Below are 20171 nucleotides of genomic sequence, written 5' to 3' on the forward strand. Positions count from 1 at the left end.
TGGGCGTATATAAGGGGGGCCGCCCAAAAATATATTCTATATTCGCCACTGCAATGAATAAGTGGTTGTGATAATTTCAAGTCGTTTCAATCAAAATGAATATCCACCACAATATCATCTCCACTACTATACTGAAGATAGAAAATAAAGTTCTTAATCGTGGTGAAATAAGGATGCCTATTACTAAATCTATTACCTAAGACCTACTTACTAAATCTGCTATGTTTAAGTTACCTCTTCACGTTATAATGGCAGTGTTTGATTAGCAATATTGCTATCCTTGTCATTCAACAAAGCGGACAGCGCTATCTCTTTCTCGCTTTGCTCTGTTGCCAGATCGTCTTTTAACAATGTAGAATTAATAATTAATTGACAAAAAATTTCATCCTATTTCTGAAAATTCATTATGAAATAATTGAAAAATATAATTTCTTGTTTAATAAAATATAATTGATTATTTTAAACGAGAATGGACAGATAATATTCCATCACTAAACCTGTATCAGCTACCGTCTATAGAAGTCATTGACAAGACAGAGGATCAGCAACGTTGTTCTAATATCTTTCTCCACTGTCATTATAACGTGGACCTGACTAAAGAAACACTTATTGATCAAGATGGCAGTGATCAAATTCGAATTAAAAAATTAATTATTTTTTAAGGCCCTTTCATTTTATCTATCAATGTCAGTTGGTACGGTACTTGAAGAAGAAGAGAAATTATATTCTAACTGAATGCATTTCTTATCTTATAATTAATTCCTCTTTTCTATTATAATGGTAATGGTACAGTGTATTTACAATTTTTGTAAGTATTTTTGGCGATGCAAGTAATTTATCCAATCAATGTGTAATCAACAACAGTGTATTGCCTTATGGCCTAGAAAATTCCAACATTTATTTGGGTTACAGCCCCTCGGAAGGTAGGACAGGCCACTGGCATATTGCACAACTTCTGCAATTGGACACACTTGAACTAGACCACCACAACGGTTTTTTGACTCACAGATGATACATTTTCAAACATAATGGTCATATATTATACGAGTAGGTACATGAGTAGAAAGTTTATTTTCTTCCAGATGAGACCTTATCAAAGCCTACTAATTAGAGACTTGGTTATAATGCTATGAGAATAATGGTTTTTTTAGTGTATTGTTTGAAATTTGAGATAGAAACTATGTGGAGCACTGTCAAGACATTTTAATCTAATTCTATCAAGTATAAGTATCAAACATTTGTTTGAGAAATTTGGAAAAATGCATTGAAAAGTCAATGAAAAACTGTAGGAAACAAACTCTTTAATATTAAGCACCGTCTGAACTTAGCTAAGCTGAACTTGTGTATCGAGTTTCAATATATAATATAAGTTAGGTAATGTGGTTCTAAAACTGAACTGTTTATTTTTGTAAAATCAACAAATTATAATGATAGGGATAGTGAAGCTGATGTAACAGCTGGGTTTACTATCTGCCCCTCCCCAGTCTTCACTATCCCTGCAACAAACATAAAATTGACTATTGCAAAACTCTTTCCCTCGGTCCATAATTAACTCCTGTGGACTTTGGTATAACCCCAAAAGTCTTATCAGATTCACTACTAGGCATTCAGCTGTCTTGTTTTCAAGAGGCCAAGCGGTGGTGAATTTAGTGAACTGATCAATTGAAGTTAAATATTTTTCTTTGTTGTAATGGAGAACATTGACTTCCATTGTATGGAAGGGTCGTTCAGGTGTAGGTGTTAACTGTAGAGGTGTCTTGTAAGGGGCTCTATCATATTTAACTTTTTCACAAGTTTCGCATGCACTTAGAACATTATTCAAAGTTTTGAACATATTGAGCCAATAATACTGTCGTTTGAGATGTTGAACAGTCTCTTTAACTCCTCGATGATTAGTTCTCCCAACATGATACTGTTTGATTATATTATCTTGTTGTATCCTATCTTCTATTGTTTCTACCTTTTTATTACACATGAAGGATTTTATTTTCTTATCCCATTCTCTACTTTTATAGAGTCTTTCAATCTTATCCTTTAATAGTTGATCGTCCGAATACATATATTAGATTTTTCGCCACACTTGGATGTAATGAGCTGGTTTACGTGCGTCATATATGGAGGCCGAAAGTGATTGTTTTCCGACCAGGCCGGTAAAACTTTACGGCCCTAGGGCTGTAAAATGACCTTGAATAACAGCTGATTGTGTCCGATCTCACAAAAATCATAGAGATAATCTCATAACGACTGTAATTATGTTATCTATTTAATTATGTATCGTGAATCGCGGTATCATGTCTATAATATATTTTATGAATTACTGTTTCATAATTTAATATTTATTATTGTGTTTTTGATATCAAACAATAGAATACGATGATATCTCCATAGCCTCAACAATATAATGTTGGCTGCATTGTCCATTGTCAGAAAGGTACGTATCGCAAGTATTTAAAAGTGAAGAATCGAATTTGAAATCAAAGTACAATAATTGTATCAATATTTAAAAGTGAGGTAGAGTAATAATTGTTTCTTTTTTATTATCGAATTCCACTTCTTAATGCAATACAATCAACAATAATAATAGGAAAATACAGCAGAGATCTAAAGTTTAAGGTAAGCCTACTGGTGAAACTCAGCCTTGACTGAAAAATTCCTAGTAATTTTTCTGTAATTCATTATTAAAACTTTTAGATAATTTTTCTTCAATATCAAACCATATAGAGAAAACATTAGGCCCACTCAAGATTGAATCTTCGAATGTTTTCTCTATGATTTAACTATTTTCAGAGCAATATTTTGTTGTGAAAATGCCGGCAAACCGGCTTCAAGTTTGCCGCTATACACTATATTATAGTAGCCTACATACGTTACCTGACTTACAGGCCTCTTTGATCAAAAATATGCAATGGCCGAGAGCGTAAAGGCGTAATACATCAGAACTCAAAGATCAGTGAATTTACAAACATGATCTAGGTTCGAACCTCGGTCAGTGACATTTTTTTTGTCGATGAATTTCGACTTTTATTACCTATTTTTTATATTAGTTACTGTAATTTAAATTTCAATCAATTTTTTAGATATATTTTGAGACAAAACTGTGAAATATGCAATTATATTAATTTTTTAATCACATTATTTCAAAATAGTAATGAAAATTCTATTCATCCATCTATCCATGAGATATTGCACCAGGCGCAAAGTGCGAGCTATAAAAATTCAAACAATTATTTGAAATATTAATAGTATAAAAATATTGTCACTATTGTAAATTATTAATTAGTAATATTGAAATTAATTGACAGTGAAAGTTGTCATAACCAAGATTCAAACTATCAAAATAGGCTGTTTGAATTTTATTTATTTTTTAATTTCTTATATATTGGGAAGTTTTTTTTTGGTGTGGCGAAAAATAGCGTTCGCACCATGGGCAAAAATGTATTTCCGGCTCTCAATCTTTTCTAGTCCTCGGCCTACGGTCTTGGACTTAAAAACCGATTTCGAGCCGGAAATATCTCATTTTCGGCCCTAGGTGCGAAATATTCTATTACCCATGACTGTTATTTCTTGAATTGTATTCATAAAGTCACCATCTGAAATTTGAGGAGGGATAATAATAGTTGTAATTCTGATTGGCCCATACCTATGCATGTTAGTCTCAATTATTCCATCTTGTTTCTTTAACAGGACTATTTGGTTCCTTTTATCATTGATGATGTCACTTATTACTTCAATCTCATTTGGTTCAGTTGTCAAGTATTCATTACTCTCTTCCATTGAATTGACAGATGATGGATTAATATTTCTTGATAGGCAATCTGCAACAGAATTGTCGGTTCCTTTTATGTGTCTGATTTAAAAATTGTAGACTGCTAATATTTCTTTTGCATTTTGTGATTTGTGCAGAGGTTTCGTTCAATTTGCTTAATTTGCATAGTAATGGCGGCATATTAGGGGTTGTAAGCTGAATAGAGGTATGGCCTCAAGTTGTCTCTACACCATACAACTGCTAACAGCTCTCTCTCAATGCCTCAATGTGTCAATGGTCTATAACGGGGGGAACATCTACTGTTCAATGGGAACCACCAAAGACCTTAAAGAGATATGCATCTTATGAGATAATGCATCTTTAAGGTCTTTGGGAACCACCAATAAATGCATGACTTTGTTTCAAAACATATGCTACTCTACGCTGCGCTACACTACACAGCCATGCTGTGTGTGTGAGTTTCCACAGCAGCTTCTCTTTGTCACAGATACAGAGTAACGGCCAGCAACGGTCACAGTTATCACATAGTTATTCAAAAGTATTCTTTGAGTATCTATAGTGAGGTCCATGTTATAATGGCAGTGTGTGATTTGCAATGGTGTTGCTATCCTTGTGTATCATTCAACAAAGCAGATAGCGCTATCTCTTTCACGCATTGCAAGGTTGCCACATTGTTTATCAACAATGTAGAAATTCAACTAATTGACAAAATAGGGTTAAGAGGTTTTATTTAGGTTATATTTGATAATGTTTCATAAGGATAGGTTAGGTTTTTGCTTTGAAATTGCAATATGCTAGAAGGGGCTAGGGTCCAGGTAGAGTTATGTTTTTTGTTGTTTCTAAGGTGGAAGGATAGGTTAGGGGGTTAGGATTTTGCTTTGTGATGAATTCTGATGAGAAAATTAGATTTTAAATTCAGTAATAAATAAGTGGACTGTATAGAAGTACTGTAATAAATAAAGATGTTAAGAGCTACAATATGTAACACTTCATTTATCACCATCAGAATTCCAACATAAAAAATTGAGATTGAATTGTAGATTTGTTGAACACACAAGATATACTAATCATTGTGGACCAACTCCTTGAGTACGGACCGATAGATAATAAAACATACACAGAAATAAAAAAACAGGGCCGACTGGTTAAATGCGAACCACAGCTTATAAACTAGGTGTTGGCCGACTGGTTAAATGCGGACCAACGGCTTAACCTACAACAGTGGACGGTTGAATAACAACGAGAATAAATCCAAGTAATTGGCCAATTTAATGAGCTGTCTTTTGACAATAATATGTTTGAAAAATAGTTATTCAGTTTGAAAATAATTAGGTTGTGATAACAAGAAACTGCATGAACAGTCATACAGATCAAACAATGTGAGTACAATGTGAATGACGGCTCCAGTTACGGTGCTCGGTAACAAAGAACGTTACATTCAAAGAACTGGCTGAATGGAACGGGAAAAAAACCGTTACTAACGCATGGGCGATAAGGTGCTGTCTGAGACCGAGAGTGGTTTGTGTTTTTACAGAGTTACAGAGTAACGGCCAACAACGGTCACAGCTATCACATAGTTATTCAAAAGTATTCTTTGAGTATATATAGTGAGGTCCACGTTATAATGGCAGTGTGTGATTTGCAATGGTGTTGCTATCCTTGTCTATCGTTCAAAAAAGCAGATGGCGCTATCTCTTTAACACATTGCAATGTTGCCACATCGTTTATCAACAATGTAGACATTCAACTAATTGACAAAATATTTCATCTCAATCATGAAAATTTATTATTACATGTTTAAAAAATATATTTTCATGACAAATTAATAATATATGATTAACTATTTTCAACAATAATGAACAGTTTAACAGTTTAATTCATCAGATATACCAGTAAGTCCAGTATCAGCTGTGTTTGGGTGGCAAGGCTGAGATCTGGCAACCCTTTTCTCCTATCTTCCTACACTGCTATTATAACGTGGACCTCACTATACCAGCTGATTGTGCGCTGACAAGATTCAACTTGCACATCATTAAATGGATATGTTTCGTTCTAGAAAATAAGCCACATGTTTATGTTTTGTTCTGAAGATGACAAATAAATCTAAATTATTAAATGTGAAAGGGTTAGGGTTTTATTCAGATTAGTCTATATTTAATAATGTTTCATGAGGAAAGGTTAGGTTTTTGCTTTGAAATTGCAATATGCTGGGAGGGATTAGAGGTTTTTACCAAGAGTTATGTTTTAAATGTAAAAGGGGTGGTTAGGGGGTTAGGTTTTTGCTTTGAAATGACAATATGCTGACTTAGTTATAGTGTTTTTCAACATCAGTTGAATAACAACCATTATATTTGTTAATTATACTATTCAAAAGTAATTTTTCTTCTATTAAATAAAATAATAATATATTTACTAGTATAGTTCTGCGAACAGTAGACCTTGCTCATGAATACAACTCTCAATCTAATGAGAAGGGCCAGTACAATAAGTACAGTATATTGTGAAGACTTAGCCATGTCATCTATTATTTTCTCATTTGAAAGTGCTAGAGACACTGTTTGAAGGGACACTGGACTTATCAAGGAGTTACCTTTATATCAAATACATACAAATTTTAACTTTTAAATGAAAAAGACTAAGAAGTTGTCAAAAAACCACAGATTCATTGATACTTAGAAAGATCAGTTTCGGTCTTTATCAGAGATTGACAATGGTGTAATCACCGAAACCGGTCTTTCTAAGTATCAATAAAAATATGTGTTTTTTGACAATTTCTTAGTCTTTTCCATTTAATATGAATAATTACCACAATATCAACTTCTCAACTACACAACAAGAAAAACAAAATTAACCTTTATACCTTTACATACAATTTTTTTTCTACAACTGCAGTATTGGATTCCAATACTATAAAGATTTTTTAAAAATAATTTATCTAATTTGATGAATCAATTTAATAATAATAAGATGATTCAATTCAATTATTCTATCTAATCATAATAATTTATTTTATAATGATATATTATTGAAATAAGATAAAAAAATTAGTATCATCTGCAAAAAAATCTGGTAGGATTGAGATTTGAACCTGGGTTCCAGAGTTTCTGGTGCATGCTGGAGGAAAGGTTAGGCTGTGGTTGTCACGCTTTTATACAAAAATTCTGCAAACTGGAAATCTCCCAGCAGATTTCAAGGAGTCTAAAATAGTTTCAATCCTCAAGCCTGGCAAACCTTGTGATTATGTGAAAAGCTACCGCCCAATTGCACTGCTGAGTGTGAGTTACAAAGTGCTAGAGAGGCTTCTCTACAATAGGATAAGTAAAATAATACTAGAGCATGTACTGATTGAACAGGCTGGATTTCGACCCAACCGAAGTTGTACAGACCAGGTTCTCTCTTTGACGACATATATCAAGGCAGGCTTCCAAAAGGGATTGAAAACATCTGTTGCCTTTGTGGACCTGAGTGCTGCTTATGATACAGTGTGGAGAGAGGGACTCATTTTCAAACTCCTGCATGTTCTACCAAGCCTAAAAATCATCCAATTGATAAATAACATGCTAAAGAACAGATGCTTCAGAGTGCTCATGGATGATAAGCTAAGCAGAAGAAAGGTACTCAATAATGGATTGCCGCAGGGTTCAATCTTGTCCCCGCTCCTTTTCAACTTGTACTCAGCAGATCTTCCCAACATACCATCAAGGATCTTCATGTATGCTGATGACATTGCTGTGGCCACTCAAGACAAGAGTATGAAGACAGCATCAGAGAGCCTCACTGAAGACCTATCTTCCCTTTCAGTTTATTTCCACAAGTGGAGGCTACACCCTAACATGAAAAAACAGAGGTGTGCTGTTTTCACTTGAATAATGGGGAGGCTAGGGTAAAACTGGATGTGAGGTTTGACAGCACACAATTACAGCATGATTTCTTTCCAAAGTACCTTGGGGTGACGCTTGACCGCACTCTGTCCTACAAAAATCACCTTCATAATGTTGCTGAGAAACTAAAAACTAGGAATAATATTCTACAAAAACTCTGTGGAACAACATGGGGAGCATCAGCAACAACTTTGCGCTGTTCTGCCCTAGGACTAGTATACCCCACAGCTGAATACTGTGCGGCTGTGTGGATAAATAGTGTGAATAATTCCATGCGACTTATTTCTGGGACCATTAGAACCACCCCCACATATTGGCTGCCAGTTCTCAGCAACATTGCTCCACCAGGGCTGCGAAGATCTTTTGCTCTTGTTCGTGAGTATAATTAGATAAAAAATGACAGAGCACTCCCAATCCACAGAGATCTTCTGGAGCTCGGTAACAGGCTGAGGTCAAGGCGCCCTCCCATACGCTTGGCTGAGCGGCTAGAATGTGAGAATTTCTGTTGCTGATAGCTGGGAGGAGGAGTGGATGGATAGAGCACCTCTCAGTGTTAGTCTGAGGTATTCTGTTGGGAGGAGTGTGGCTGGGTTTGATCTGCCAAGGCGAACATGGACAGCACTCAACAGGATTAGAACTGGGCACGGAAGATGTAGAGCATCTCTTAGTGACTGGGGTAGATTGCCCTCCCCTGATTGTGATTGTGGAGAGGCTAGACAAACAATGAATCACATCATCCGGCATTGTGCTATTCGAGCCTATCAGGGCGGTTCAAATGATTTTATAGCAGCATCTCCACAAGCAATAGCCTACATAACCAACCTGGACATTCAAGTTTGACTTGATTATTTCCTATTTCCTTGTGCATATGTACATTGTGCATATATACACTTTTCTTTGTCATATATTTTTGTTTGTATTCTATAACCTAGATAGATGGTTTTATATATATATTTTTTCAAGCTGACAAAGGTCAAAGACCTGCATATTTTTGTGAATTCATGTGTGTGTATGTGTGTGTCTATGTGTTTGCCATACGCTAATAATAATAATAATAATAATAATATAATAATAATAATAATAATAATAATAATAATAATAATAATCATGACCTTTCAAGCAGGTGGCTGACAGATGGAAGTCTTTTCCCAGAAACAGAAGGCTTTATAATTGCTATGCAGGATCAGGTTGTCGCTACCAATGCCTATAGAAGACATATCATCAGAGATCTGAGCATAAGTGATAAATGCAGGCTTTGTAACGCTGCAGTAGAAAGTATTCAGCACATAGTTTCAGGCTGCTCAATATTGGCACCAAAAGAGTATTTGAGGCGACATAATAACGTTGCAAAAATAGTGCACCTGAAATTGCAGCAGGAATTTGGCTTCTTTGAAGAAATGCCCCCATACTATTCTTACTCTCCTCCTGCATTTATTGAGAGAAACCAGATTAAGATCTATTGGGATGTTCAAATGATCACTGACAGGCAAGTCATTCATAACAAGCCTGACATCCTAATGTTGAACATGAATCAAAAAGAAGCCTTGATAATTGATGTAGCCATACCAGCAGATGAAAATTGTCAAAGAACAAGAGGTGAGAAATTGAGGAAGTATCAAGAGCTAGCATTTGAGCTCAAAGATATGTATGGGCTCAATAATGTTAGAATAATCCCAATCGTAATATCTGTGAATGGTCTGGTTCTTAATTCAACAGTGGAGAGCTGTAAGGCTATTGATGTCTCAGAAACTCTGGTAGGGAAAATGCAGAAGTCTGTTCTGCTTGATACAGCTCGCATAGTACGCCAAACGCTCCAACATATTTGGTAAAATACTCCATCAATAATAGAAAATAATGCCAAGAGGTTGCATAAATTTTGCCCCTCTTCGCATAAGCTATCCGCAACTGCGTGAAAAAGAGAATAATAATAATAATAATAATAATAATAATAATATTGAACCTGGGTCCCACAGTGTGAGTAGCCACAGTCTAACCAACTCGGCCACCATGTGCTTATAACAATAGATGTGAAAAAGTATGAACATGAATTGCTGTATCTTCAAAGACACATCCTTTCTGGATAGAGGTTAGTCTATGGTTTTTTAAATTACAAAAAAAACAGAGGTCTCATAAAAAGTCGTTACACGTACGTTTTTGCGCCTTGTTTCAAAGAACTTGCATACCAAATTTCATTCAAATCGGACAATAACTGCGACTGTAACTGCGGTACAAACAAACAAACAGACAAAAGTCGAAACTAAGACCTCAGCTTCGCTTCGGTCAATTATTATATTGAATTTATGATAAATCATCATTGGATAATAATATTATCATGAAAATAGAATGACTATTGGCTCCAGTTACAGTGCTCGGTAACCATCACAAAGAACGTTACATTCAAAGAGCTGACTGAATGGAACGGGAAATAGTATATTTCGCACCTAGAGCAGAAAATGAGATTTTTCCAGCTCGAAATCGGTTTTCAAGTCCGAGGCCGTAGGCCGAGGACTAGAAAAGATTGAGAGCTGGAAAAACATTTTTGCCCGTGGTGCGAACAATATTTTTCGCCACACTACAGGTATTGCTGACAAAATAAATAAAGAATACAAATAAGAATACTCGTTAAGCTATCGTACCTATCTCTTGATTTTAGTGGTAGAAGATTGCAGTCAGGATTTCAGATTCTTTAAAATTTCACTTGGAATACCACAGTCATCTTCAAGCATTTTTGAAAATTCGGAATGCACTAATCAACAATAAATAATTGAATAAAACTGGTTGCGAAGCGAATTAGTTTGATTCGAAACTGGAACTAAAATCATGGCGACTTCAGCTTATTATGAAAGTGGACACTCGCCCGATCTAGCGGATGACTTATTAATAATAATTAGCGCGTTGTTTCCAGCCATAAGCGGCTGGAAAGAGACAACTTTCTGGCCTAGACCGGAAAAGAAACCCTTTTCTGACGTCGTCTGCAAACAAGGTCTTTCAGATCTACGTAGGGACTGGAAAACAGCTGCTTTCTGTGCAGTGTGGCGAAATAGTATATTTCGCACCTAGGGCCGAAAATGAGACTTTTCTGGCTCGAAATCGGTTTTCAGTCCGAGGCCGTAGGCCGAGGACTAGAAAAGATTGAGAGCCGGAAAAACATTTTTGCCCATGGTGAGAACGTAATTTTTTGCCACACAGAAAATAAACAATATATATATGAGAATAATAATTATTCTCATTGTCTATTATAAGCACTTCCGAAAGCAAAAGTGGAAGGTCATATCTCTAGCAAATCTGAATATCAAGAAATTGTCCAAGTATTTTTATTTTTTATTCTGATTTGTCTAAATAACCTAAAAGATTATGTTCAATTATGTAAGAGATTGAGTTTATACTTTTTATTCTTCCAAATGACAATAAGATGATATTATTATAAATGTTTTAATTATTGAATGATAAACACAAATAATGAAAAGTTTTTGATCAGCTGGTTTATCACACTTGAAAAAGTTTTTGATCAGCTGGTTTATCACACTTGAAAAAGTTTTTGATCAGCTGTTTTAGCACACTTGAAATTCGGCCAATCTGATGTGATCTGAATGTCAATGGAAGTTTAGGTTAGAAGTTCTATTCTTCTATGAAAATCGAATTATTTGAATAGTTTATAATATATATCTTATCTGTATTTTATTCATTTAAATAAAATGATAGTATATTATTACAGAATACTTTATTGAATTCTAGAAGCATAAAATGATTCCGTTTATCCACCATGTTCCATGATAAACGCTTTACTAGGAGGTTTGAGGTTAGATTCTATTATACTCTGAAAATTGAATTTGAATAGTTTATAATATCTCATTTGTATTTCATTCATCCAAATAAAATGATAGTATCTTATTGCAAAAACTTTATTCAATTCTAGAAGCATAAACTGATTCCGTTTCATAAACTATTTTGTAAACACGTTCACATCAAATCAGAATCAGCTGACTTCAAGGTTATTTTACAGCCCTAGGGCCGTAAAAATTTTACCGGCCTGGTCAGAAAACAATCACTTTCGGCCTCCATATGACGCACGTAAACCAGCTCATTACATCCAAGTGGGGCGAAAAAACCGTTACTAACGCTTGCGCGACTGAGACCGAGAGTGGTTGTCAATTCTACAGCGAGACGCGCGTATTATAAAGTGGATATTATATTATTATAAAGCAGTAATATAATAAGATTATTAATATTTTATACAGTATGATTCATAATATTCGATACCTTTTATTAATAAAATATTCAATACCTAATAGTAATTCATCTACCATATTTTTAGGCCCATGTCAGGAAGCTTCACATTCAAATGAATCATTTTCGAATTGGGCCTCAATTGAAAATAACTTTGAAAAATTTCCATTTTTAATAAGTTCCTAATGAAAATAGCTAATGCATACACCTCATAGCCGCATACGCTTCATTAGAAAATTAAATCCAAATTCCTTCTTGGTGATCTCTGTAATAAAATTATTACAGGAGTTCAGAACCGGAGTGTGCTGACATCTATTAAAAACGCTTTCAACTAAAGTCGTTGCGAAATGCAATTACCTAGCAAAGAAAGTAGTTCTGCTTGTTTTTCTCATGTCTTAGATTAATATTCGATTTTGATCTAGTTAAATTCAATTATATTTATAAAAATTCAATTAAACATCCATGAAGATGATCTCTCCATCCTAAGTTTCAAAAAAATAAAAGTTAAACTGAAATACTCCACCTTTGACCATCATTAGGTACGAACACTCGAACTTCTCAACACTGGTTTGGTATTCCAGTTCCAGTTCTACACTTATGTCGTCAAGTGCTGCTTTTTCAGTGCCGTAATCCACCCAATTTGTTTTCGTTTTATATTTTGTTGATTGTCAGACGAATTAAATTACGTTTCTATAGCGTTTTACTCCTCAATGGATATATAACAGTGTTTTCAAGGTAAGATAAACATAAATTCTGTATTTAGACTAATTTTAACCTTTCTGCTATCCTTTGATCCATCTTGACCAAGCCCATTGAGTGAAAATAAATTCTTTTTCTCATCAATATGTTTTGTTATTGTTTCTAAAAGCTTAAGTTTATGTTTTGCAAGTTTTTAATTCTATTCCAGCAAAGTGTGAATTTTCAACTTTTATCCAACGTGTCACTAAAATTTCATAAACAAAAATAACCTATTCCTTCTTGTTTTCCAAACGTCAAACTACCGTACTTGATTAGTTGCTGGGAATGTGGAATGAGAGAAAATGAATGATAGAATTTCAGTTTTAATAATCCTTCATGATGATTTTTGTATTTGAAAGTATTCTCATGCCATGAAAACTGTAAGTAAGCTGCTATCTCAAATACGAAAGTGTTGCTAGGGACATGAGTTATTTACAAAAATGAACGCCATTTTCAATTGAATATTGTTGGTTATGAAGTGGTGTTATCCCATAGTTATCCTCAGGAACAGTACTCAGTTGTCGGTAATCAAATTTTTTAGGCTAGATAGGAATGATTAATTTATACATTTAAGTGTTTAATGATTCATTTAACCCCATTCATTCGTAAACAAACTGTTAGTAGAGGTCAATTTTTATAGTATAGGCTACTGTAGGTTGCCGTTATCACTACCAACCAATGTTTAAAATTCAATCAATCAAATTATTTTCGGATATTGCATAAATTAGCACTCAACGTTTCGGATATAGATTAAATGAACGTACGTTAGAAGAGTACATTCCAATTTTCATAACAATACTATTCCTTTATAACACCTGGGTGAATAAGTTGATATTCTGATGAAATTCTCTTTTGGTAATATGACTTTTTCCCCAAAATATACCTGGTATTTGTCATTGAAATATAAGTAGGCCTATTCTCTTTGCAATTTTTCTATAAGATGAAGGTTTGTTTTATTCTTTGACTAAATAAGTTGGGAGGTCTATTGGTGTTTATTATTTTAATTTTATCTCAACTGCTAATTGGTAACAGCAAATTAATTATAAGCAATCTCCAAATATCGTGATTGAAGGCCCGTTTTACATCAGGTCATTCAAACCATGCTACTTAATTGCTTTTGCTCATATTGCACAAGTGCATTAGGTTGGGTCGCCAGTTGGACATTAGAGAGATACCAGGCCGGGAGCTTGGCGACCCGAGTGAGACATCAAATCTAGTGGCCAGTCGCCAAAATCGACCCTAGTTAAATCAGTAATGAGCGCACCCTGAACTGGTGCCTCGGTATTCGCTGGGACACTTGGGCCCGTTTGCTCAAGAGCCGGTTAAATTTTAACCGTGATCAACTTTACGAGAACCAATCAGAGAAGGCGTTTTTGAAAGTACGGCTTCCCTGATTGGTTCTCATGGGATTAATCACGGTTAGATTTAACCGGCTTTTGTGCAACCGGCACTTGCCTAATGTAATACTAGCTTTCATTGCTGAAACACCAGTAAGACCAATGGTGTCTCAGCAGTGTCCGGGTAGGCATCTTAAGAGTAGTGAGCTCAGTAAGAACTAATGCTCAGGTACTCGCTCAGACACTTGGTGTCCCACTCGTGTCTCAATTGTAACAATACATTTCTTGAGTTGGCCTACAGTGCTCGAAGCATCACAATAAGGAGTAATAAGATAAGGTCAACTCACCAGCCAATTATTAAATTATTTTTCAGATAAATAAGCTTTTAAATAAATAAATTATTATAATGTTATAAATAAGCAGGTTTTCAGACATCCTTGTAAAACTATATTGTTAATAATTGTTCCTCTCTCGGGAATGTATCAGCCCAACAAGCTGGATGATTTAATCTTGTTTCATTGAGATTATATCTTTTATATCCCACTCGCAATTGAGGGTGCTTACCCACTCCCTCTATCAACTTTGAGGGAGGGTGTTATCTCCTTTTGCAACGGGACTCAGCTGGCAAAGCTATTTTCCTCTACTCTCTCGTACGGAATCGGAAATGTGCGGAAATTGTATTATGAACTACAGTGTGATATATATTGTATAAGTGCTGATAGACTGATTTACAAAACTAATGCTCTACCGGCTGAGGTAATATCTGTGGACATACTCGAGGAACGGTGAGTCCATTCCAATGACCTAAAGATATACAAACGGACCATTAGATGATTTTGTTCCCACATAATGTAAACGAATTGTTTGATTGAGTACTTTATTTATGTAGATTACAATATATACTGGCTTATACACTTATATACAATAGCTTACAATACAGCAAAATTATAGATGAATTTACATTATATAGACTAAGAAAATAATTATTGAACTGTATATGATATGAAAAAAGCAATCTGTAATAACTGTAGATAATTATATTGTTATGCATCTACATAAATTGGCGGAGCTTTGGACATATCAATGTCCATTCTTCGGAAAGAATATTAAAAATATCCTCCCCACTAACTCTCTACCGAATTGGGAGAGAAGAGAAAGATTAGGTTGGTTTACATAAAGCAAACTTTCTCTAACAAGCGTACCGTAATAATGGAATTATTCAAAAACATTTTCAAGTAAGAAAGGGCTCTCAATAAACTTGAACATTTATTTTGTCTTCTACACGTAAGTGTAGTTTCTCCAGTGTTTTTGGTTTTTTTGTGTGAATGAGGGCAATATAGTGTCTCAAAAATTCCTTCTCATACCAAGAACGGTAAGCTTATTCTAATTTTGAGCGTTAACATTAGGGTACATTTTAGGAGAATATGATCTGTCTTTTGATGCATGTTACACGCCTCGAAAATATTCTTCTATAAGGGAAATACCAGGTTTGCCAGTGTATCTTAGACGGTTAGGGTTGAGGCTAGGTTAATTTATTGCAATTTTCTTTTAAAATATGTGTCGCCCTCCAGATATTTCCACTGATTGTTGCATCACAATAATACATCTTACATGTCAGAAAACAAAATATCACAGTGTGCTTTAACTAAATAATTTAATAATGATTCGTAAAAATATATTTATGGTTTGCTACACTCTTTGTAAGGGTGACCACTTGAGCCGACTCCTATAAATATCATAAGTTTAAAAATTGTTCCCCAGTGGTTCAGAGTTCACTCTGAGTTGTAGGTCCACTCAATTCAACAAATATTACGGCTAATAATAAAAATCAACCGACCTCTCATCATAATCTGTTTTTTTCACCTTCTCACAAGCCTGGAGCTCATGTGGACATTACTCACAGCAAGACAATAAAACATTACGTATTTTTGTTCCTCCACATTAAAATATTGTAAAATAACTTAACATCATTAAACAAAACACTTCAAAAACCAAACATACTTGATGTTGTTTGTAAGACAGTAAACATTATTTACTATCTAATTTTCATTCTGTTCTTGAAATGTAATGTGTTTTTGCACAAAGAGTTTTTTGGCGACTCGAGAAGAGTAATCCTTTTTTTTAAATAATTTAATCAAGTTAAAAACACTTTATTTATATATTTTTTCAGGTTTTTCTTAGTAGACAAGGATTCACTTTTATCTTGATTACTGACGCAATAATTTTTTTTATTTCTCCTTATTCAGCCACCTCTCCCTTCCCTTTATTCCTTTTTTATACTTATACAAGTGGTGGCTAGTCGCATTTCAATTTGATTAATTCAGCGATTGTGAGTCAGTCCACAAAACAGCGAGTGATGACCTAAATATCTCGCCCTTTAATCTTTCTGTCAGCTCGCAATGCTGCATTCATGTTTTTATGCTCGGAGTGATTGCAACTCTGTAATTATTCCCCTGCAAAAGAAGCGTTGGTAGATTATTATTTTCAAGCCAAGTAGCATGTAATGATAATCATCCTTTCATAGTGACTGACTTACTCTCTCACCCTACCATATCCCACATCTTGGAAACTCAAGAACGGTTATTATCTGCCTCCTCTAACTTCAATTAATGAAAAGGTTTAAATTATTGAAATTTGTGATTGAATGATGTGAGTGATTTAGCAACAGTTCTGAATATGTAGGTATATGACAAGTTAAACAAAGAAATAATTATCATTCTTGTATTTTTAATTGTTATATATTGATTTGTATACTGAATTATTGTAAATTGTCCAGAGGAAGCAGTTAATGGAACCAATCCTATATACGCTTATACGTTTCTTGTCAACTCATTATAAGTATGTAACGTGGAGCTTACTTGAGATGGATAAAGGTGTAAGAGCAGAGTTCATTAACTAGTTAAATTAATTTCAAATATATAATACATTTATTTCCTTCAAATCTACAGTAAAAATACTACCTATAGTTTAAAATAGTACCTATAGTTTATTTTAATTTTTGAATACTAATTCTATTCAGTTGAAAACTAAATTAATCAGGGAAAAATACTAGTTTATTAAATAATTTTCCTATCAATGAAACATTTATTTCCTCTGAATTTGAGTTAAAAAGTAAAAACTACACTTAGAAAGACTACATTTTTTAGCAAAAATAAGAATCTACAGAAACTAGCTCACTTCTCAACTATGGTAACTTGTGTTTGTGACAATTAAAAGTCATTTTATTCAATACCGACACCTACCATAATATTACCTTAATTTTAAATAGAAAATAATTTTAATCTCGTGCTGGAAAATGTATTGCAGGCTAGGGAGTGAATGAACGAATATAAGAATGACCTCCACGATTTAATCATGGGAAATTTCTGTAGAATTATTATTTTACTCGCTGGCAATCCAATTTCAAGTTCTTTGAAATTTTTTTTTAATTTTAGAGCCTGGGAAAATGTTGCAAGGTTGGCTGATGATAAATGTTGATTTTATACACCTAGACCTTGAAAGTTCATTGCTACACAAGAGTTGCAGAACTCTCTTCTGATGGACCTGCAATGCTTTTGAATAAAAATTAGCCATCAATATTCATCGTAATTGGCCATGGCGGTTCATATATTAATTTGGCCAATTGATCACAATTTATAAAAAAGGCATGCTTCTGTCGAACCTTATTAGGCTACTGATCATAATTTTGTTTAACAAATAACATCACGAATCATAAGTAATTTTCACCAATAGATGATACTGTGCATAGTTATTTGATATTATTGATGTTGGTCCTATGCTATATATTCATTGCAGACTATTCAGAATATTAAGTCTATTTGTATCTAAAGCCTGAAATACTATATTAAAACTATAGCCTAAAATACTAAAATCTCAAGTTGAGGGATTTTAAATGTTGAAAAAGTATTTGATCATTATTTCGAATTGTTTTGTCAAATATTTTTGGGCCTTACAAGTTAATGCTTTTTTTTGTCTTTTAGATTGTTGAAAGTTTGCAATAATTTATTGTTAGAATGATTTCTTATAATTGCGAATTTGAATTTCAGTGAGATTGGGCAGCTTTTGACGAGTGGTTTCTATGAATTTAGCTGCATTATTGTGTGTGAAGGCATGTGTTTTTGTTTTAATGTCTAACTCGAGAACGATGGATTTATTGCTCTACCCAGATGAACGTGATTTACATCATGACTGCAATGCGAATAATAGTTATTATTGTGCTTATGGCTTTTTTGGCAGAGAGATCCTGCAAGGATGTTATGACTTGCTGCAAAACCTATTGTCATTTCCTACAAGTGAACAACACTTATAGGTTACCGGTATATATTGGTTTGAAGTTCAATACTAGAAACTTTTACTCCCGAATTAGATTTTCTTTATACTATGAAGTCAAAAATTAAGGAAAACCATTTTATCAACACAATTTTACATTAAATAAAACAAAAATGTAACACATTTTGCTGATAATTTATAGCCAAAAATTTTGACATGATATCCCATATTGATTCCACTCAGATTTGTTTTCCAAAATGTGGTTTTGAAAAAACTACATTAAGGAATGATTCAATGCTCTGAAGACAAAAAGCTAGGCACACGTGAATCAGTCTAGAAATGTTCTAATAATTGATTATTGGAATGAGAAAGTTTTTCAATATTGTGATGAGTTGAATGTAAATTATGAACTCTATATTGTTCTAATATACTAATATTAATATTCCTTCTTACTCTGATTCAGTCACTAATAACTGATAAATGCCAGATAGAACATTTTCTCTGCAATTATTCTGCTCCTTCAACGCAGAATTTGAATAAAACTTTTTTCTAATAATAATTCCTAACACCATAGTTAGGCTTGAGGCATGTTGATACTTAATCTAGTGTTTTCTTCCAGAAAAAATGAACAATGATACACTTATTTTTATTTGATCGCATGGAACTGGAAATGTAATTAACTGAAATTGCACACACAATATCAATAAATTCTGTTTCTTCCTCTGTGGAGAGACGCCTTCTTAGAATAGTATATGTCGCTATGTACCATGTACGGGAATCTCAATTTATTCACAAGATTGACAATCAATTTAATTTCCGCTGAGAATTTTTTGATTCTTTCCATGCAATGAAATTAAATTCATCTCTTAACTAGATTGAAAATTAATTTCCGCCTGTGAATTGCTCATAGAATGCTGATTCATTTTTTAGTTGACAAGTCGACAGATCTCATCAAAATAAGAGAAGTTATTGAATTTGAAAAAACTTGAATCATCATTCGTTCACTTGATTGAAGCGTACGTGCTCGCTTGCATGTACGTTTATGTCACGTACGTGAACCGCACTGAATTGACTCCTCTGTCGTTCGTTCTCCTTTCATTTTTTCCGTTAGATGTCATAATTTTATGAAATTTAACCGACGTAGAATGACGTCACCATACTACTGTTATCGGACACGCCTTAGGTCCTCTGGAATTATTTCCGTTGGATTGCATTTTCCATCCAACGGAGTTTAACGGTGGTTAAATTCAATAGACGTTTGTATGTGTAAACTTGAACCGGGAGTAAATATGGTCAGTCTCTTCCATCATTATAGTGTCGAGGTATCTATCGTTTCGACGTAGATATCGATATCTAGCCTATTTACAACTGTATGAGGATATCATATACGTCGATATTGACGTATCGACGATACGACGATGATTCATTTCGGATCTTTGTACGAGTCGAGTGGGTGGTATGACTAATGGCTGTTAGGCTGTCGGCTAAGGGATATTTATACCAGTAGCTCTGAATGGCATGTCTCTTCAAAACGCTATTATTTGTCTCAGGAATCTTTCTCTATTAAGTGGCGAGAGATGTAACTGATGACAGTCTTGTTAACTGATAGCTCCTCACATTATCTGGGTCGCCTCTTCTGTTGAATGAGTTGTATCAAATGAATGTCTCAGAGACACAGTTTTGTATCTCCTTTTTCACACGTCGTTGTCAGGATTGAATATCTATGTTTTGCTTCCCAAATTCCAATTATTCCACAATAATATTTATTCTACGACATTTAATACATTGTAGAATTACTACCATTAAGGTTCGACTTGGGAATATCATACTATTTTTCTTGATAAAAAATATATATAATGACAAGAAATCTTAATTAACCGAAAGGAATTAAAAAGTTATATGATAATAATATTTTTTAAATAAGTAGCCTAGTCATGTTTTGATTGTTTATCA

The 20171-nt window shown here is 34.0% G+C and overlaps 1 protein-coding gene across 1 annotated transcript in view; it reads left to right on the top strand.

Annotated features, from left to right (window-relative positions):
- The first annotated feature begins 12247 nt into the window (after positions 1-12247).
- LOC120354912 (band 4.1-like protein 1) overlaps positions 12248-20171 on the top strand; it is a 20405-nt gene continuing 12481 nt past the window's right edge. The window contains exon 1 of the mRNA XM_039443027.1: positions 12248-12609. The gene's annotated coding sequence lies outside the window, so the exon portion shown is untranslated. The remainder of the gene's footprint in view (positions 12610-20171) is intronic.

This window comes from Nilaparvata lugens, chromosome X (genome assembly GCF_014356525.2).
Source record: "Nilaparvata lugens isolate BPH chromosome X, ASM1435652v1, whole genome shotgun sequence".
In the NCBI taxonomy this organism is placed as follows: Eukaryota; Metazoa; Arthropoda; class Insecta; order Hemiptera; family Delphacidae; genus Nilaparvata; species Nilaparvata lugens.